Source organism: Stenella coeruleoalba (genome assembly GCF_951394435.1).
Source record: "Stenella coeruleoalba genome assembly, chromosome: 1".
In the NCBI taxonomy this organism is placed as follows: domain Eukaryota; kingdom Metazoa; phylum Chordata; class Mammalia; order Artiodactyla; family Delphinidae; genus Stenella; species Stenella coeruleoalba.
Window position 1 is genome coordinate 2,652,112 of NC_137169.1, and position 19,783 is coordinate 2,671,894.

The following is a 19,783-nucleotide window of genomic DNA, read 5'->3' on the forward strand; positions in this document are numbered from 1 at the left end:
TTTGACTACTTCTAGAATTTCATTTTAATATATCTTTGACTTTTTATATGTTATTTCTTGAATCTAAAAAACAGTTGCTGCTTTAGGTGTTAGAACATACACCCTTAGATTTTACAGTCTACTTAAAGTTAGTATTTTTGACTTCACATGTGACGTGGAAACCTTGTGATTTTGTAGATGCATTTAACACTCCTGACTACCTTTATGCTGTAATAATAATGGGCATATGTCTACATACCTTAGAATGTATGAACTGAGTTTATAACTCCACAAGAAAATGTTATGATTTTTACCTAAACAGTCATATGTATTTTAACAAAATATAGAGGAAGAAATAGTCTTTTATATTTATCCAAACATTTACCTTTTATAATCCTCTTTATTCCTTTTTGAAGATTTAAGTTTCTCTCTGGCATCATTTTCCTTTCTCTCAGTTTGACGACTTTCTTTAATATTTTTTTAGTGCAGGTATGCTGACAATGAATTCTGTTTGTTTTCATTTATTTAAAATGTCTTTATTTCCCCTGCATTTTTGAAATTTATTACCTCTGTGTATAGAATTCTCTGTTGATAGTGTCTTTTTTGTTTATTTTTTTGGGAGTCAAGGATTTATTAATAATTTTACATGATTTTGAGAGTAATAAGAAAAAGTTGATAAAAGTTATACAATATAACTTTTGAACGATGTGCAGTGTGGCAGAGTGAGAGAAAAGATGGTTAACATGAGCCAAACATTGTCGGGGACAATTGAAGTTAAGAGTATTAGCATAAATCTATAATGAATGAAATATGGAATTCTATGAAAACAAGCTCCCAGGTGGTAGATTATGGTTGGCTTGGCTCAAGGTGGGAGATTAAGGCTGTTTGGAAGTTCTGTGGAGTCTTCAGAATCTTCCTTCCCAGATTAAGTGTTATTGATTTTTTTTTAAACATCTTTATTGGAGTAAAATTGCTTTACAGTGGTGTGTTAATTTCTGCTTTATAACAAAGTGAATCAGTTATACATATACATAAATCCCCATATCTCCTCCCTCTTATGTCTCCTTCCCACACTTCCTATCCTACCACTCTAGCTGGTCACAAAGCACCGAGCTGATCTCCCTGTGCTATGCAGCTGCTTCCCACTAGCTATCTATTTTACATTTGGTAGTGTATATATGTCCATGCCACTCTCTCACTTCGTCCCAGCTTACCCTTCACCCTCCCCATATCCTCAAGTCCATTCTCTATGTTTGTGTCTTTAATCCTGTCCTGCCCCTAGGTTCTTCATAGCCTTTTTTTTTTTTTTTTTTTTTTTTACATTCCAAATATATGTGTTAGCATACAGTATTTGTTTTTCTCTTTCTGGCTTAATTCACTTTGTATGACGAACTCTAGGTCCATCCACCTCACTACAAATAACTCAATTTCGTTTCTTTTTATGGCTGAGTAATACTCCATTGTATATATGTGCCACATCTTCTTTATCCATTCATCTGTCGATGGACACTTAGGTTGCTTCAATCTCCTGGCTATTGTAAATAGAGCTGCAATGAACATTTTGGTACATGACTCTCTTTGAATTATGGTTTTCTTAGAGTATACACCCAGTAGTGGGATTGCTGGGTCATATGGTAGCTCTATTTTTTAGTTTTTTAAGGAACCTCCATACTGTTCTCCATAGTGGCTGTATCAATTTACATTCCCACCAACAGTGCAAGAGTGTTCCCTTTTCTCCACACCCTCTCCAGCACTTACTGTTTGTAGATTTTTTGATGATGGCCACTCTGAGTGGTGTGAGATGATACCTCGTTTTAGTTTTGATTTGCATTTCTCTAATGATTAGTGATGTTGAGCATCCTTTCATGTGTTTGTTGGCAATCTGTATATCTTCTTTGCAGAAATGTCTATTTAGGTCTTCTGCCTATTTTTGGATTGGGTTGTTTGTTTCTTTATTATTGAGCTACATGACTTGCTTGTAAATTGTGGAGATTAATTCTTCGTCCATTGCTTCATTTGCAAATATTTTCTCCCATTCTGAGGGTTGTCTTTTTGTCTTGTTTATGGTTTCCTTTGCTGTGCAAAAGCTTTTAAGTTTCATTAGGTCCTATTTGTTTATTTTTATTTCCATTTCTCTAAGAGGTGGGTCAAAAAGGATCTTGCTGTGACTTATGTCATAGAGTGTTCTGCCTATGTTTTCCTCTAAGAGTTTTATAGTGTCTGGCCTTATATTTAGGTCTTTAATCTATTTTGAATTTATTTTTGTGTATTGTGTTAGGGAGTGTTCTAGTTTCATTCTTTTACATGTAGCTGTCCAGTTTTCCCAGCACCAATTATTGAAGAGGCTGTCTTTTCTCTATTGTATATTCTTGCCTCCTTTATCAAAAATAAGGTGACCATATGTGTATGGGTTTATCTCTGGGCTTTCTATCCTGTTCCACATTGATCTATATTTCTGTTTTGTGCCAGTACCATACTGTCTTGATTATTGTTGCTTTGTAGTATAGTCTGAAGTCAGGGAGCCTGATTCCTCCAGCTCCGTTTTTTTTTCTCAATATTGCTTTGGCTATTCGGGGTCTTTTGCATTTCCACACAAATTGTGAAGTTTTTTGCTCTAGTTCTGTGCAAAATGCCATTGGTAGTTTGATAGGGATTGCATTGAATCTGTAGATTGCTTTGGGTAGTATAGTCATTTTCACAATGTTGATTCTTCCAATCCAAGAACAAGGTATATCTCTCCATCTGTTTGCATCATCTTTAATTTCTTTCATCAATGTCTTATAGTTTTCTGCATACAGGTTTTTTGTCTCCTTAGGTAGGTTTATTCCTAGGTTTTTTATTCTTTTTGATGCAATGGTAAATGGAGTGTTTCCTTAATTTCTCTTTCAGATTTTTCATCATTAGTGTATAGGAATGCAAGAGATTTCTGTGCATTAATTTTGTATCCTGCTACTTTACCAAATTCATTGATTAGCTCTCGTAATTTTCTGGTAGCCTCTTTAGGATTCTCTATGTATAGTATCATGTCATCTGCAAACAGTGACAGCTTTACTTCTTCTTCTCTGATTTGGATTCCTATTATTTCTTTTTCTTCTCTGATTGCTGTGGCTAAAACTTCCAAAAATATGTTGAATAATAGTGGTGAGAGTGGGCAACATTGTCTTGTTCTTGTTTTTAGTGGGTTTCAGTTTTTCACCATTGAGAATGATGTTGGCTGTGGGTTCGTCATACATGGCCTTATTATACTGAGGTAAGTTCCCTCTATGCTTACTTTCTGGAGGGTTTTTATCATAAATTGGTGTTGAATTTTGTGGAAAGTTTTTCTGCATCTATTGAGATGATCATATGTTTTTATCTTTCAATTTGTTAATATGGTGTATCACATTGATTGATTTGCATATATTGAAGAATCCTTCCATTTCAGGGAAAAACTCCACTTGATCATGGTGTATGATCCTTTTAATGTGCTGTTGGATTCTGTTTGCTAGTATTTTGTTGAGGATTTTTGCATCTATGTTCATCAGTGATATTGGCCTGTAGTTTTCTTTCTTTGTGACATCTTTGTCTGGTTTTCGTATCAGGGTGATGGTGGACTTGTAGAATGAGTTTGGGAGTGTTCCTCCCCCTGCTATATTTCAGAAGAGTTTGAGAAGGATAGGTGTTAGCTCTTCTCTAAATATTTGATAGAATTTGCCTGTGAAGCCATCTGGTCCTGGGCTTTTGTTTTTTGTAAGATTTTTGATCACAGTTTCAATTTCAGTGCTTGTGATTGGTCTGTGTATATTTTCTATTTCTTCCTGGTTCAGTCTCAGAAGGTTGTGCTTTTCTAAGAACTTGTCCATTTCTTCCAGGTTGTCCATTTTATTGACATATAGTTGATTGTAGTAATCTCTCATGATCCTTTGTATTTCTGCAGTGTCAGTTGTTACTTCTCCTTTTTCATTTCTAATTCTGTTGATTTGAGTCTTCTTCCTTTTTTTCTTGATGAGTCTGGCTGATGGTTTATCAATTTAGTTTATCTTCTCAAAGAACAAGCTTTTAATTTTATTGATCTTTGCTATTGTTTCCTTCATTTCTTTTTCATTTATTTCTGATCTGATCTTTATGATTTCTTTCCTTCTGCTAACTTTGGGTTTTTTTTTCTTTTTCTCTAATTGTTTTAGGTGTAAGGTTAGGTTGTTTATTTGAAATATTTCTTGTTTCTTGGGTTAGGATTGTATTGTTATAAAATTCATCTTAGAACTGCTTTTGCTGCATCCCATAGGTTTTGGTTCATTGTGTTTTCATTGTCATTTGTTTCTAGGTATTCTTTAATTTCCTCTTTGAATTCTTCAGTGATCTCTTGGTTATTAAGTAGTGTATTGTTTAGCCTCCATGTGTTTGTATTTTTTACAGATTTTTTCCTGTATTTGGTATCTAGTCTCATAGTGCTGTGGTCAGAAAAGATACTTGATATGATTTCAATTTTCTTAAATTTACCAAGGCTTGATTTGTGATTGAAGATATGATCTATCCTGGAGAATGTTCCATGAGCACTTGAAAAGAAAGTGTATTCTCTTGGTTTTGAGTGGAATGTGCTGTAAATATCAATTAAGTCCATCTTGTTTAATGTATCGTTTAAAGCTTGTGTTTCCTTATTTATTTTCATTTTGGATGATCTGTCCATTGGTGACAGTGGGGTGTTAAAGTCCCCTACTATGATTGTATTACTTTTGATTTCCCCCTTTATGGCTGTTAGCATTTGCCTTATGTATTGAGGTGCTCCTATGTTGGGTGCATAAATATTTACAATTGTTATATCTTCTTCTTGGATTGGTCCCTTGATCATTATGTAGTGTCCTTCTTTGTCTCTTGTAGTAGGCTTTATTTTAAAGTCTATTTTGTCTGATATGAGAACTGCTACTCCAGCTTTCTTTTGATTTCCACTTGCATGGAATATCTTTTTCCATCCCCTCACTTCCAGTCAGTATGTGTCCCTAGGTCTGAGTTGGGTCTCTTGTAGACAGCATATATACGGTTCTTGTTTTTGTGTCCATTCAGCCAGTCTATGTCTTTTGGTTGGAGCATTTAATCCATTTACACTTAAGGTAATTATCGATATGTATGTTCCTATTACCATTTTCTTAATTGTTTTGGGTCTGTTATTATAGGTCTTTTCCTTCTCTTGTGTTTCCTTCCTCTTGTGTTTCTTCTCATTTTCCTTAACTTACCGTGTTTGGAGTCTCTTTTCGCAGGCTGCAAGTTTGTAGCTCCTGTTGTGTTTGGTGTCTGCCCCCAGTGGCTAAGGTTGTTTCAGTGGGTTGTGTAGGCTTCCTGGTGGAGGGGACTGGTGTCTGTGTTTTGGTGGATGAGGCTGGATCTTGTCTTTCTGGTGGGCAGGACCACATCTGGTGCTGTGTTTTGGGGTGTCTGTGACCTTATTATGATTTTAGGCAGCCTCTCTGCTAATGGGTGGTGTTGTGTTCCTGTCTTGAGAGTTGTTTGGCATGGGATGTCTAGCACTGTAGCTTGCTGGTCATTAAGTGGAGCTGGGTCTTAGTGTTGAGATGGAGATCTCTGGGAGAGCTTTCGCTGTTTGATATTATGTGGAGCTGGGAGGTCTCTGGTGGACCAATGTCCTGAATTTGGCTCTCCCACCTCAGAAGCACAGGCCTGACACCTGGCCAGAGCATCAAGACCCTGTCAGCAACACGGCTCAGAAGAAAAGGGAGAAAAAAAGAAAGAAAGAAAGAAAGAAAGAAGGAAAGAAAGAAAGAAAGAAAGAAAGAAAGAAAGAAAGAAAGAAAGAAAGAAAGAAAAGAAAAGAAAGTTATTAAAATAAAAAAATAATTATTAAAAATAAAAAAATAAAAAAGAAAGAAAGAAGGAAGAGAGCAACCAAACCAAAAAACAAATCCACCAATGATAAGTGCTAAAAACTATACTTAAAAAAAAAAAAAAAAAAAAGGACAGGCAGAACCCTAGGACAAATGGTAAAAGCAAAGCTATACAGACAAAATCACACACAGAAGCATACACATGCACACTCACAAAAAGAGAAAAAGGAAAAAATATATATATAGTTGCTCCCAAAGTCCACCACCTCAATTTTGGGATGATTTCGTTGTCTATTCATGTATTCCACAGGTGCAGGGTACATCACGTTGACTGTGGAGATTTAATTCGCTGCTTCTGAGGCTGCTGGGAGAAATTTCCCTTTCTCTTCTTTGTTCTCACAGCTCCTGGGGTTCAGCTTTGGATTTGGACCTGCCTCTGTGTGTAGGTCGCCTGAAGGTGTCTGTTCCCCACCCAGACAGGACGGAGTTAAAGGAGCAGCTGATTAGGGGGCTCTGGCTCACTCAGGCCCCGGGGGAGGGAGGGGTACGGGGTGAGCCTGTGGCGGCAGAGGCCGGCATAACGTTGCACCAGGCTGAGGTGCACCGTGTGTTCTCCCGGGGAAGTTGTCCCTGGACCACGGGACCTTGGCAGCGATGGGCTGCACAGGCGCCCGGAAGAGGAGGTGTGGATAGTGACCTGTGCTTGCACATGGGCTTCTTGGTGGATGCAGCAGCAGCCTTAGCATCTCCTGCCCGTCTCTGGTGTCTGCCCTGATAGCCGCGGCTCGCGCCTGTCTCTGGAGCTCATTTAGGCAGTGCTCTGAACCCTCTCTCCTCGCACACCCCAAAACAATGGTCTCTTGCCTCTTCGGCAGCTCCAGACTTTTCCCGGATTCCCTCCCGGCTAGCTGTGGTGCACTAGCCCCCTTCAGGCTGTGTTCACGCCACCAGCCCCAGTTCTCTCCCTGGGATCTGACCTCCCAAGCCCGAGCCTCAGCTACTAGTCCCGCCCGCCCCGGCGGGTGAGCAGACAAGCGTCTCGGGCTGGTGAGTGCCGGTTGGCACCAATCATCTGTGTGGGAATCTCTCCGTTTTGCCCTCCGCACCCCTGTTGCTGTGCTCTCCTCCGTGGCTCCGAAGCTTCCCCCCGCACCGCCCTCCCCCTGTCTCCACCCGCGAAGGGGCTTCCTAGTGTGTGGAAACCTTTCCTCCTTCACAGCTCCCTCCCACTGGTGCAGGTCCCGTCCCTATCCTATTGTCTCTGTTTTTTCTTTTGCCCTACCCAGGTAGGTGGGGACTTTCTTGCCTTTTGGGAGGTCTGAGGTCTTCTGCCAGCGTTCAGTAGGTGTTCTGTAGGAGTTGTTCCACATGTAGATGTATTTCTGATGCATTTATGGGGAGGAAGGTGATCTCCACGTTTTACTCTTCCACCATCTTGAAGGTCTCCTGATAGTGTTTTTTTCCTTTAAGGATTTTAAAGATGTTGCTCCACAGTCAAATGGCCAAATATTTTCTGGTGAGAAGTCCTGAGTTATTCAAATTATTTTTTCTGTGTATGTGACATCATTTGTCTGATTGTTTTTAAGATTTCTGTTTCATATTTGTTTTTTAGAAGTTTTTGATTATGAGCCTAGGCACATTTTTTTTTTTTTTTTGTATTATACTATTTTTGGTTTGGTGAACTTCTTGAAATTGTACATTTATGTCTTTCACCAAATTTGGGAAGTTGTTGGCCATTATTTCTTTAAATATTTTTCTACTCATTCTTTCTCTTTTCTCCTATCACTTTTATTTTAAAGCCAGGCCCCGAGGTTCCATTAATTTCTTTTCTAATGCTTTTCTCTTTATTCTTCAGATTGGTTAATTCCTATTGATCTATTTTCAGGTTCACTGACTTTTTAATTGATCATTTCCATTCTGCTATTAAACCCATTAGTTAAACCCATAATTTCAGATATTCTAATTTTTAGTCCCAAACTTTCCATTTGATTTGTTTTTAACATTTTTAATTTCTTTTCTGAGAATTCCTATCTTTTCACTTGTTATCAGAACATTTTCCTTTACCTCCTGGATTATGGTTAGAATGGCTGCGTTGTAGTCCTTGTCTGTTAATTTCAACATCTTGGTCATGATGGTTGTTGATTTTTTTTTACAGATAGTGAGTCTCACTTTCCTGGTTTCTTGTACCTTGAGTAATTTTGGATAGCATCCTGGACATTGTGAATACTGTATGTGGTGACTGTGGTTGCTATTATGTTTCTCCATGGAGTATTATTGCTTTGTTTTAGCAGAAAAGTAATTCAGATAGAATCAAACCACAAAGTCTCTCTCACCTGCAGGTGGTGACAACTCAACTCACTTCTTTGTGGGTTCTGTTGTTGCTCTTTTCTTCTTTAACTAGGTTGGTTGCCATGTACAGCATGCATGGAGAGTTTCAAAGTCATTCAGAGACTTGGGTAGAGTTTACATGCAGAACCTGGGGCTCCCCTCTCTTGCTCTATACTTTATGAATTTCCCTTCTCACTCACCAGCATCGCTGACCCTGTGAATCTTTCTTTTCCTGGGCAGAGAGATGGTGGGTTTTCTATCAGAGATTCAGCTGCACCATACCCTGATGGAAGCAACACAAAGATAGGGGACCCATCACATACTGGTTCCTTCTTCCTGGTTTAGGCTTCCTTCCAAAATCTTCCCACCTTTGTCTACTTTCTAGAGACTTCAAGTAGGTTTTTGTTTGTTTGTTTGTTTTGTATTTGTTTTGGTTAGAGTTTGTTGTGGTCTTCTGTGGAAGGGTTAGCATACTGAGAACTTCTCTACCATAAGCATTTATGTTTGCTTAATTTTTAAATTAGTCGTGTCTTTGAATGGCTGGGGGTCGGGGTACTATGCCTCTAGTTCTGTCAGGTATAGCATGAGGCTATAGGAAGGGGAAGGGTTGGGAGGGAGAATATGAGGCAGTGGAAAGTGTTGGCAATTTATTGCCTGAATCTCTGCTTCCATCACAGCAAATTGGAATTTTCTGTTATTTTCCAAATGGACATCTCAGGTAAGATTTATTGTAAAATTGTTTTTGGTTAAAGTGTATTTGAAAACCACTTATTTAAATATTCTCCAAGTTCTGAAGCTCTGAGAAACTCTGCCGACTTCAAGGGGCTTTAGCAATGCTATTTAGAACCCCAATTCTTGAGCTAGACTGACCTGTGTTTGAATCGCAGTTTGTCACTTACCAGCTGTGGGGCCTGGGGCTAGTTCCTTACTACCAGTATCCTCCATTTATTCATCTTCAAGGTAGAGAGAACCATACTGTCTTGTAGGATGGTGTGAGAATCTAGGGAGATGATGGATATTTAGTCTTTGGCAGAGGCTTGACATATGGTAAGTGTGTTTTATGGACTGAATGTTTGTGTCCCCTCGATTTCATATGTTGAATCCCTAATTCCCAAATATGATGGTATTTGGAGACAGATCTTTGGTGGTGGTGGGTGGAGCTCAGGATGGTATTACTGCCCTTGTAAGAAGAGACACCAGATAGCGCTCTCTGTCTCTGGCTCTCTCTCTCCCATATGAGCACATAGCAAGAAAGGGCTTTCTACAAGACAGGATGTGGGTCCTCAACATCACCTAACCATGCTGGTACCCTGATCTTGGACTTACAGCCTCTAGAAATGTGAGAAAATAAATGTGTGCTCTGGCTCCAGTGCATGGTATTTTGTTGCGGCAGACTGAGCAGACTAAGACATTATGTATGCCACTGATCAGTATTCATCGTCAAGTGTGTATGGACGTTTCTGTGAGTAAAAGTGAAGGTGTTGGAGAGTCTGCTGTGTGTCTAGAGAGAGCAAAGGAAGGGCTCCTTCACCAGCTCCACAGAGGCAATTTTATCTGTGAGATGCTGATGAAACTTTTGCCAGGAACTCAGAGGACAAAGCTTCTCATTCATTATCAGAGACATGGTAGCTGCCACTTGGTCACTTTAGAATTGACAATCACAGGTCCCATTAGTGACAGCTCCATTTCTCAGGCTGGACTTGCCAGGGAGATCATCTCTCCAACGAATCACCTCCCGGATGCAGCATATAGAAAATCTGGATTCAGAAAAAATACAGTGGGATTCCGTGGTGTGAAGGGGCAACATCCATTGTACATTCCTCATGTCCCATCACAAATAGCTAGCTTTCCTTTAGTGACCTTAACACAGATTAATGTTAAGGGTTCGAGCATTTTAAGGAGCATGCCTTAAATTAAATCAAAGGGAGCATGCCCTTTGATTTCAGATCAAAGCTGAAATCTGCTTCCCTGTTATTGGAGAGTGGGTGTTTTTGGAAGTGACAAGGGCAGCACACTGCATCTGCTTTCTCGAGGAGACTCTGAGTGGAAAAGGAGCAGGAGATGTTGTTGGGAAGCCCTGGAGGAAAAAGATGTCAGGCTGAACAGACTCTTCACAAGGTCATTATCAAATGTGATTTTCAAGTGTCACCTCGTTGCTGCTGACACAAATGAGACCTGGAGATTATTGGAAATCTATATGAAAGTCATGCCCTATGTCAGGCTCCTGACTAAGCCCATTCCTTTCCCCTCCCCTGAACAAAGGAAAACTAACCCAACAGAGAGCAGGAAAAATGTTTTGCTTTGGTTCAAACCTTTAAATTTTTTGTAGCTTGGAGGCTTGTCCTCATTTGCAAAGCAGGATTTAATCTTTGTGTGGGCAGTGGTGGGGGCCGGTGGGGAGGAGGGAAGTCAGTGTTTAAACTCAGCACAAAGAGACCTTCCCCAAATAGAAGCTACCCCAGTGTGGTCCATACTCTCATTTACCCTGACAACGATTCTTCACCATCCAGCACTTCCTAATATGAAAAAGGATTTCTTCCCCAGACTCAAAAGTGGAAATTTGCTTAATTTCAAATCTGAGTTAACCTTCTCTTTACCCACAAGGTTCCAGGGTCTGCAGCCTCATAGCAGAGAGGGCATAAAATCTGATGAGCGTTTTTCTGCATCAGCAAAGGTCTCTGATAAGTACTTTGGCTTCTTTGTTTTAACCAAAATCAGCCCATGTTTCTTGAAAAGACCAGGTGATAGGAGATGCTCTTTGCAAAGTTAGTGCTCTCCTCTGCCCTCCCAGCGATCCAGCCCTGCATGACAGGGAGGGTGTGTGTGGCTTTCTTTTTTTGTCACTGCTCAAATTTACAATGGTAGAAACAGGACTTGGTGTCTGTGCCTTGTGGAGAGTCTTGCAAAGGGAGGTTCAGGGTCCAGATGGAGGCAAGATCTTACTCTGTTCCCTCAAGTTGAGAAGTCCCAGCTCCTGCAGCAAACCAGGGGCCTAAAGCAAGGGAAAAAGAAACGTAGCTAATGAGTGAGAAGTCACAGAATTCCATCTGGGACACCTCTCAGTGAAGTGGGGCTCTGAGGAAAGGCTACTGCATCACAGGCACTCAGTAAGTGAATGATGAATGAATGAGTGGCTAAATGAATGAATGAGTCAGGGACTTTGCTACACTTATCTTTTCATCCCCCACAGATCCTGACTCAGGACTGTGCACATTGAAGAGCTTGGTAAATGTTGAGTTAGTGATAGGGCTGCTTTAGGTCCTGCAGGAATTCAGAGGCTTTGCCATCCTATGGGCTATGCACAAGCCTCACGCTGCAGCTTTGGTTTCTCTGATGGAAGCAGAAAGGCTCCAGGTCGCTCCAGCTGCTTCTGGAGCCACAGAACTGATGGAAGGACCATACCTGAGCTGATTTGCTCTCCAGCAATTTCCAGCCTCTTCTCTGCCAGTCCTATTGTGAATATTTGCCTATGCCCTGCCCATTCTTAGATCTTGTTGAATGACCTCAAACTTGTATACTGATTCGTAACAAGTAATTCATGGTAGTTGTGGAAATACAGATGTCACTTTCCGCAGTAGGAATTTTTACGAAGGTTTGGGGTGATGTTTTTGCCACTGAGGCCGTGTGTGGGGAAAGATTTCAGGGCAAGTTTGGCAGTCTTGAAATCACTCATAGCACACAGGGTCGTGTCTCTCTCCATTTGACCCAAATCCCTACCCCACAGAGGTGGACCCAGACAAGCACACTGGACCTCTACGTTTGTGTCTGAGTTGGGTTTCACTGCCGAACTTGGGGAGGAACTCCACCTGAACTAATTTTCCTCCAGGCAACTTCATTGGAACAAAGTTTTATGTAGCAGATAATGAGAAAAGCAGCTGTAAAATCCTAAAGGAATGAAAAATAATTTCTGAGGATACTGGAAGTCTCTTAGAATGAGAAAGTCACATCGATTCCCTCAATTACTATGAGGAACATGCATCCATAACACACATTTTAATAGGCATTAAAGACATTTTAATGAGAAAACAATTTAAAAGTTGATAAACATGTGTCTTTTGTTGATACCCGGCAGAGAGTTTTTTGGGGGGAGGGTAGGTGTTTGGGGGATCATTAGCACCAGGTTGCTTTATTAGGTGCTGTGTTGTTCTGAATATTTTAGCTGCTGAAGTTCAGACTTGGGGGCCTGCAGATTTGGGTGTGATTATTAAAAGGCTCTGAGACTGGGAAAAGATGGAGAATGTCTATTTCAAAGATTGGGCTGATGTCAAACCCTGACACACCGGTGTCCAGCAGTCAACATCGTAGGGCTCAAAACACTCATTATTCTTGCTCAAAACCAACTGCGCTGGAGAAGGAGGCCAAGAAGTCTGAAGATATTAAAAAAACTCAGGTCTGGTCAGGCTAAGGTTACCCTGATGCAGGAAGTTGAAGGCTTTGGAGACTCTTGGCCAGATTTCATCCCTGGTGCAGCATGTGAGTCCCCTCTGGCACTGTGAGAGGAGCACCAGCTGGTCCAATGCCACTGCACAGTGACCAGTCCCCAGGCTGGGACAGCTGGACAGGGTAGGAGACATCTGCACCTAAATGGCATTACCCACCTAATGATATGACCATTACTAATACCGGCTCTCCGTCCTGTAGCCGGACTACAGCCAGACACCATGCTCAGCATCCTACTGGGATTTCTATATTAGCTTTCTATTGCCGCATAACCAGTGATCACAGATTTGGTCACGTAAAGGATTACCCATTTATTATCTCAGGGTTTCTGGGGTCAGGAGTCTAGACATGGCTTAGCTGGGTTCTCTGCTCAGGGTTTCACAAGGCTGCAGTCATGGTGTCAGCCAGGATGTGTTCTCATCAGGGGCTTGGTTGGGGAAGGCCCTGCTTCTAAGTATCCTAAGGTGGTTAGCAGAATTCATTTTCTTGCGGTTGTAGGGCTCACAGTGACTTTCTTCTTTGTGTTTGGCATTCTGACTTCAGGGAGGGCTCCTGTCTCTCTTTTAAAGGCTCACCCGATTTGACCAGGACTACCCAGGGCGATCTCCCTTTTGGTGAACTCAAAGTCAACTGATTAGAGACCTTACTTACATCTGCAAAGTTCCTCCACCTTTGCTGTATTCTATTTATTAGAAACAGGCCACAAGTCCCGTCCACATTTAAGGGGCTGGGTTTACACAAAGGTATGGGTAGTGGGGACCAGGAACCAATGAGGTCACTCTAGGGTGTATCCACCACAGTTAGAAACACCTGCCGAAACCCTATGAACTATGCTGCTCTCATCCCCATTCTATCAACAAGGAAACCGAGGTTTATAGAGATGAAGTGGCTTGTCTAAGGACACCCAGCTAGAAATTGGTTGAATTCAAATCCAGAATGCCTGATTCCAGAACCACGCACAGTAACAGCCTGTGTTCCCTGGTTAGAAAATAGTGAGGCAGGAAAGTCCTATAAGAAAGGTCGTGGTGTCATGTATAAGGTGTATCATAAAAATAATAGGTTGAATTTGCTCATCGACATAAGCAAGCACAGAATAAGTGCTAGCTACTACCCTGATGACTGTCATATTCTCATTTTTTTAACTGCAGAAGTAAAGTTCAACAGAATCTCTTCAGCTGGTAGAAATACACACAGTAGCTGGAGTGAGAAAGCATTAGAGGAATCAAGGTTAACAAAAGCTTATAAAAAAGGCTAAAGGCGTCTCAACTCAAACTGTATTTCACTGTTAATCATGATAAGAGAGTCAGGACAGCCTACTCACTGAGCAGCCCTGGGCCTTTTATACACACGATCTCAGATATTGTTCCAAGCATTCATCTGAGCATTACTGTTATTCCCATGGGAAAGATGGGGAAATGGTGGGCTGGAGGGGTTGAGTGACTTCTGCAAGGTCTACCACAAGTAAGTGGCAGAGGTAAAGATGTGCACCCAAGTCCAGGGTTAGGCCTACTGTTCAGTTTTTGTGAGCTATTGGTAATTAAATTTCCAGGAGCTAAATTCACCAGTTGCACATATTTTATAGGGGACACAATTTCCTTTGCCTTTCTTGCTTTCATTTTCTTTCTCTCCCTCTTCTCCTCTGTCAGAATTTTGTGTGCTTGAGAGAGAAAGACATAGACACAACAGAGAATTAACAGCATTTTGGGGGGTGACTTGTGTACCCAGTCTTACAAATGGCCCCCAAACAATCTCGCTTCCTTGATTCTTGCTGTAGATGCTTCTCTAACGACCACCTCCATCAGCAGCTTCCCAAGAAGATGGCAGATCCTTTAGTGCTGAGAATTTCTGTCTTACCTTTTTTAGGAGCGGCTACCATTCCAGGTTAATGTCTGATGCACAAAGGGCTCTGTAAATATTTGTTGGTTGATTTAAAACTGACTCAGATGAAACAGGATTTCAGAAAAAGGAGAAATTGGTATTGGGTGAAATAGTCTAATATTTCAACTCCTTAATATAGTACAGCAATTTGCAAGATGTCCAAGCATCCTGTGAGGGAAATTTCTATGACTATAATATCTCTCTCACACACACACACACACACACACACACACACACACACAAAGTGTGTGCAGAGTGGTGATCTGGAAGGGGATATGATAACATTAGCCTAGGTTAATATGTGGTACATCCCATATAACAGGAAGGGACACATGCTGCTCCTTGATCCACCCAATGTCTTCCCTCCCCTTCCCCTGACTTCCTCAATCACAGACTCTGGGTTTGTTCCATGTGACATGTGCGCAATGGGAACTATAGCCATGCAACCCAGTTCTGGCCAATGAAACCCAGATGAAAGCTACTGGGGAGAGTAGCCCTTCCCAAACACAAGTGTAAAGCCTTGTTGGGAGAAGGCTCTTTGCCCTTCACCCCTTCAACCTTCCCTTTTATTCCTGCCTGGAAACTGGAAGTGATGGCTGGAGGCACAGCAGCCACCCTGGGGCAATGAGCATAAAAGGCACAGTAATGATGGTGGAGCAGAAGAAGGAAGAACCCGGGTCTCAGATGTCCCCATTTATAGTCTCACAAGTTCAGGACTGCCCACCCTGTTGCATACGTTAAGTTAAACCCCCTCACAGTTTCAGCCTCTAGAGGAAGGTTTCCTGTTATCTGCAGCTGAATGCAGTCCCCAAGTGCTGCCACAGTTACTCTTCCTGTTAATCCCGTCAGTTGGGTATTATTAATCATGTTTTGCAAACAAGAAAGTCACAGCTCAGGGAGGTAGATAACAAGCCTAAGATCACAGAGCCTGTGAGTGGTGAATCTGGACGTTAATGTTTTATTCCAAAGCTTCTATTCTATATTTTCTCCCTGGGTATAAAGAAGGGGAGAGGGTCAGATCTATATAAGGGGTCCCTTCCTGCCTAGAGAATGGCATTGATCCATCAGGTCATTCAGACAACAAATACTACTTGAGCTCAGCCTATGGCCACGTTCTCATGATCAGCAGTCCTTTCCCTGGAGGATCCTCCAGTCTGAAGGTCTCCTCTTTCCGAACTCTTCTTTTTTAGGGAATTTTGTACTTTGCTTTTTACTAAGGAAGAAGGCTCTGTCACAATATTCTGTTCCTCACTCTCTGCCCCAGGCTTTCTGTGTTCTTGGTGGGGTAGAAGCATCCCAGGGAAATGAGCAGTAGAGGGAAATCGGGACCAGTGAAAGTTGTATTCATTTGCTACTTACTGAATCATGGACATCGATTGTTAACTTGGTGTTTTCAATTAAAACAACAACAGCAACACCGGGGACTAGCATCTGAACGCTGATGTAGCTGCCAGGAAGAAAACAATATGAATCCAGTAGCTTGGGGGTGACTGCTGCTTTCATGTTTGGCTCAGAAGGAATCTATGAAGTCTCCATCTGCATTTGCATGTTTTGGTCTTGGTGGGAATCTAAAGGATAGCAACAGGAAATTCATTCAAAGGATTGGTTGCTGCAGAATTAAGGGACCTACAGTAAAAAATAATCAAAGCAAACATTAAGTGCTTACTTGTCATTGGCTCTGTACTAAGCACTTTAACAGAATTGTCTTAACTTTTCCCCACGGCAATGGCATGGGGTCATTTTTATTGTGATTGTCATTTTAGATGTGAGGAATAAAGGGTGGGCTGGAGAGGCCAAATGACCAGCTCAAGGTCTCACAGTAACTTGGATCACAGGTATCAGGCCCAGACCCCCTTCCCTTGTATCTGGGGAGGGAAGGCTGAAGCTGCTGCAGAAAAGGCTAATGTCCCAGTTTCCATTTAATGAGCATCCTTGTTAAATGCTTAGAATACAAAATTAGTAAGACCAGACCCTCCTTTCCAGGGAGCCTGGGGGGAGGAAGTGATGAATTCACTGAGAAAACAGGTCAGATATCATGTGAGAAAAGAATTCCAAGCCTTCTGTGGGAATTGATGGACTTATCAATCCCAGCAGTGCTTGTAACAACACGTTTCCCCAAAGTCAAGAACTCAGTGACTTCTTGGGACCAATGACACATAAGACTTACTGACTACTTCCTATGAGCCCGATTTTATTTGGTTTACCTCATTTAATCCTCACAACGGCCCAAAGAGGATTCTCTTTTTTAGGCTGTCCCCAGAAGCAGATCCTGAGATGATGATTCAGGTGCAAATTGTTTCTATGGGTGGGGTATAGGGAACTGATGCAGGGAAAAGAAGGCATTACCAAAGGTAAGTTATCAAACAGCTTCTACTATGGTGTCCGGAACTTAATCCTACAGGGAACATCTGGGAAATGATACAAAGCCATTTCTCTAATTTATCATGTAATTTACTATGATGATGATGGTGATAACGGTGACGGTGATAACGGTGATGGTGAGAATGAAGATGATGGTGATGGTGATGGGGGTGGCGGTGATGGTGGTGATGACAGTGATGATGATGGTGATAGTGATGGTGATGATGGTGATGTTGATGGTGGTGATGATGGTGATGATGGTGGCGATGGTGATGTTGATGGTGATGAAGATGATGGTGATGATGATGGTGGTGTTGGTCATGATGATGATGATGGTGATGTTGATGGTGATGATGACAGTGATTATGAATGATGGTGGTGATGATGGTGATGAAGATGATGATGACAGTGGTGTTGGTGATGATGATGATAGTGATAATGATAATGATTTCTTTTTTAAGTATTGAAGTATATTTTGTATTTTGGTGGGGCTTTTGTCTCCCTATAATAAATTTTTGGATATTAAAAGCCCCCAAGTAGAAGATTCAGTTAAAAAATTTAAAATTACATGCTGTCTACATGATAAATAGATAAATTCATCCCAAGTATGCTTTGAAATCAGAGAAATTCAGTCTGATCTTTTATTCCTCCCACAGCATGGCTGTAGGATATTCATCCCAATGAAAGCAGAAGTTAATACTGCGTTGACTCACCTAGCACAGGCGGACACACTGCAGCCCCCAGGAAACCTTTGCTGAGTGAAAGATGGGTGTAGACCAACGGAGTCAGTGAGGACCCTGTGGGAGCCCAGAGGGCCTTTTGTGTTAGGAACTGTTAAGTTTCAGGACAGGTTTTTGTTTTGTTTTGTTTGTAAATATTTGTATTAGAGTACAACATACATATAGTGAATTGTGTAAATCCTAAATGTACATCTTGAATTCTTCGAAGTGAGTATATCCATGTCACCACCACCGAGATCAAGGTATGGGGCATTGCCTGACCCCAGAAGCCTTCCTCATGCCCGTTCCCCATCATCATCCCCCAGAGTAACCCCGTTCCTGACACCTTGCACCATTGCCTAATAGAAAACATCGTTTAAATGCATCTTGTGATGTTACTCTTTTGTCTGGCTTCTTTTGTCAAAATTACATACGTGAGAGTCATTCGTGTTCTCTCATGTCGTGGTACTTCATTGCTATGTAGATTCCATTATATGAATACAGTATGATTTGTTTACCCATTCTTTTGTTGTTGAACATTTGAGTTATTTCCAGCTTTTTGTTATAATAAAGGTGTTACGAACATTCTGGTACATTTCCTTAGTGGATACAGGTACTTATTTTTCTTAGGTGTTTATCAAGGCATGGCAACCCTCAGTCCCAGAGGAAGAGCGTGTTTAGCTGTAATAGGGTCCGACACATAGTTTTCCAGAGTAGCCGTGCAATGGGGCACTCGGCTGGCAGTGAGTGTCCTGGGTCTGCAGTCAGTCATATGTGGGTTGACATCTTAATCTTGCTGCTTTTGTGTTGTGCGATATTAGACCTTTGTGAGGCTCAATAACTTGCCCTTTGACGGCTACGAAATGGGAATCATAGTTTGTTTACTTTACGTGTGTAGAATGCATGTGTTTACATACATAGAGAAAGAACATAGTGCAGTCCTGGCTTTTGGTACATACTAAAAAATGATGGCTGTGATTATTCCTACCAGTATTTATCTAGAATATTTAGAGACCACGGTATCCTCTTCTGAAAAAATGGTGTAATTTTTTCATTTTCATGTTTTACAAGCATCAAGATGAAGGTTATGACCCGGGGCGGGCGCCGGGGGTCTGAACCCATGCAGGCGCCCGCCCTCTTGGGGACTCCACAGACTGTTTCACACAGTGTAATTTTGTAGAACACGGATTTCCCATGAAAGCCCTCTCAAGGGTAGAGTATTCTCCATGACAGAAAACATCAGTCAGCTATAATTATCATTCTAGCCAAGCACGTAACTAGGATTAGCTAAACATGCAGTCATGAAAAATGCCTAAGAGGTTGAAGGTTTTTCTCCTCTTTCACACAGCTGTTGGGGCCACTAGTAAGTGTCCTGCCAGCTCCAAGTCCTGCCCGCCACCCCCTGCCCACCCCGCCATCGCTGGGACGTGCCCGGCTCTGCTGCCTCTCAGGCTCCCCACCGGCACCGTCTGCCTTTCCTCTGCCTGGTGACTGTGTTTTCAGCCCAGCCCAGGGCTCAGAGACCTCAGCAGCACCCTTCCTCCTGCTGCCCCCTGAGCGGCAAAGGGGGTCAGCTCCCCGTCCTCACGCAGGTGTCTTGTCTGTGCCACCTGCTGGTTACCTTTGCTTCCCCTGTTGCTCTACAGCCATCTCAAAGCCAGGGATTTTGAAGTTCACATTTGTCTCCCCCGACATCTCTGAGACCCCTCCTAACTCTAAACCTCTACCCTATTCCGTTATGGTGTTGAAGGTAATCTCATTGGACGCTGACTGTGTTTCGGATCCTTTAGGGAGATGGGAGAGCAGCGGTCAAGCGTGTGTGGGCTCCAGGTTCAGAGAGTTCGCTGGAATCTGCCTTGACAGCTGCTAAGCTGCGTGGCCTTGGTCAGGCTGCTTGGCCTCTCTGGGCCCCCGCTGCCCATCTACAGTGGAGGGTGCCCTGGGGATTCAGCACACCCGTGATGGGCGCCTGGCTTCCACAGACAGGGAGGCTGACAGTCTGCTCCAAGGCGCTGACGACAAGGCCTTTTGAGAACCAGGTTCCAGCAGAAGATGGTGACTTAATTGTCAGGAAAGCCAAAGACATGGCCTCCAGACCCAGGGGTGTCTGGGTGAGAACCTTCCTGGGGACCCATGGGAGGCTATCATTGTATCAACTGCAGAGACCTGTGTGGTCAAAGGACGAAAACGTAGAAATAAATCAAGAGTAGAAGAGAAAAATTTTACTTTTTGGTAAATGTCCAAAGGCTCCCTCCTCTTCTT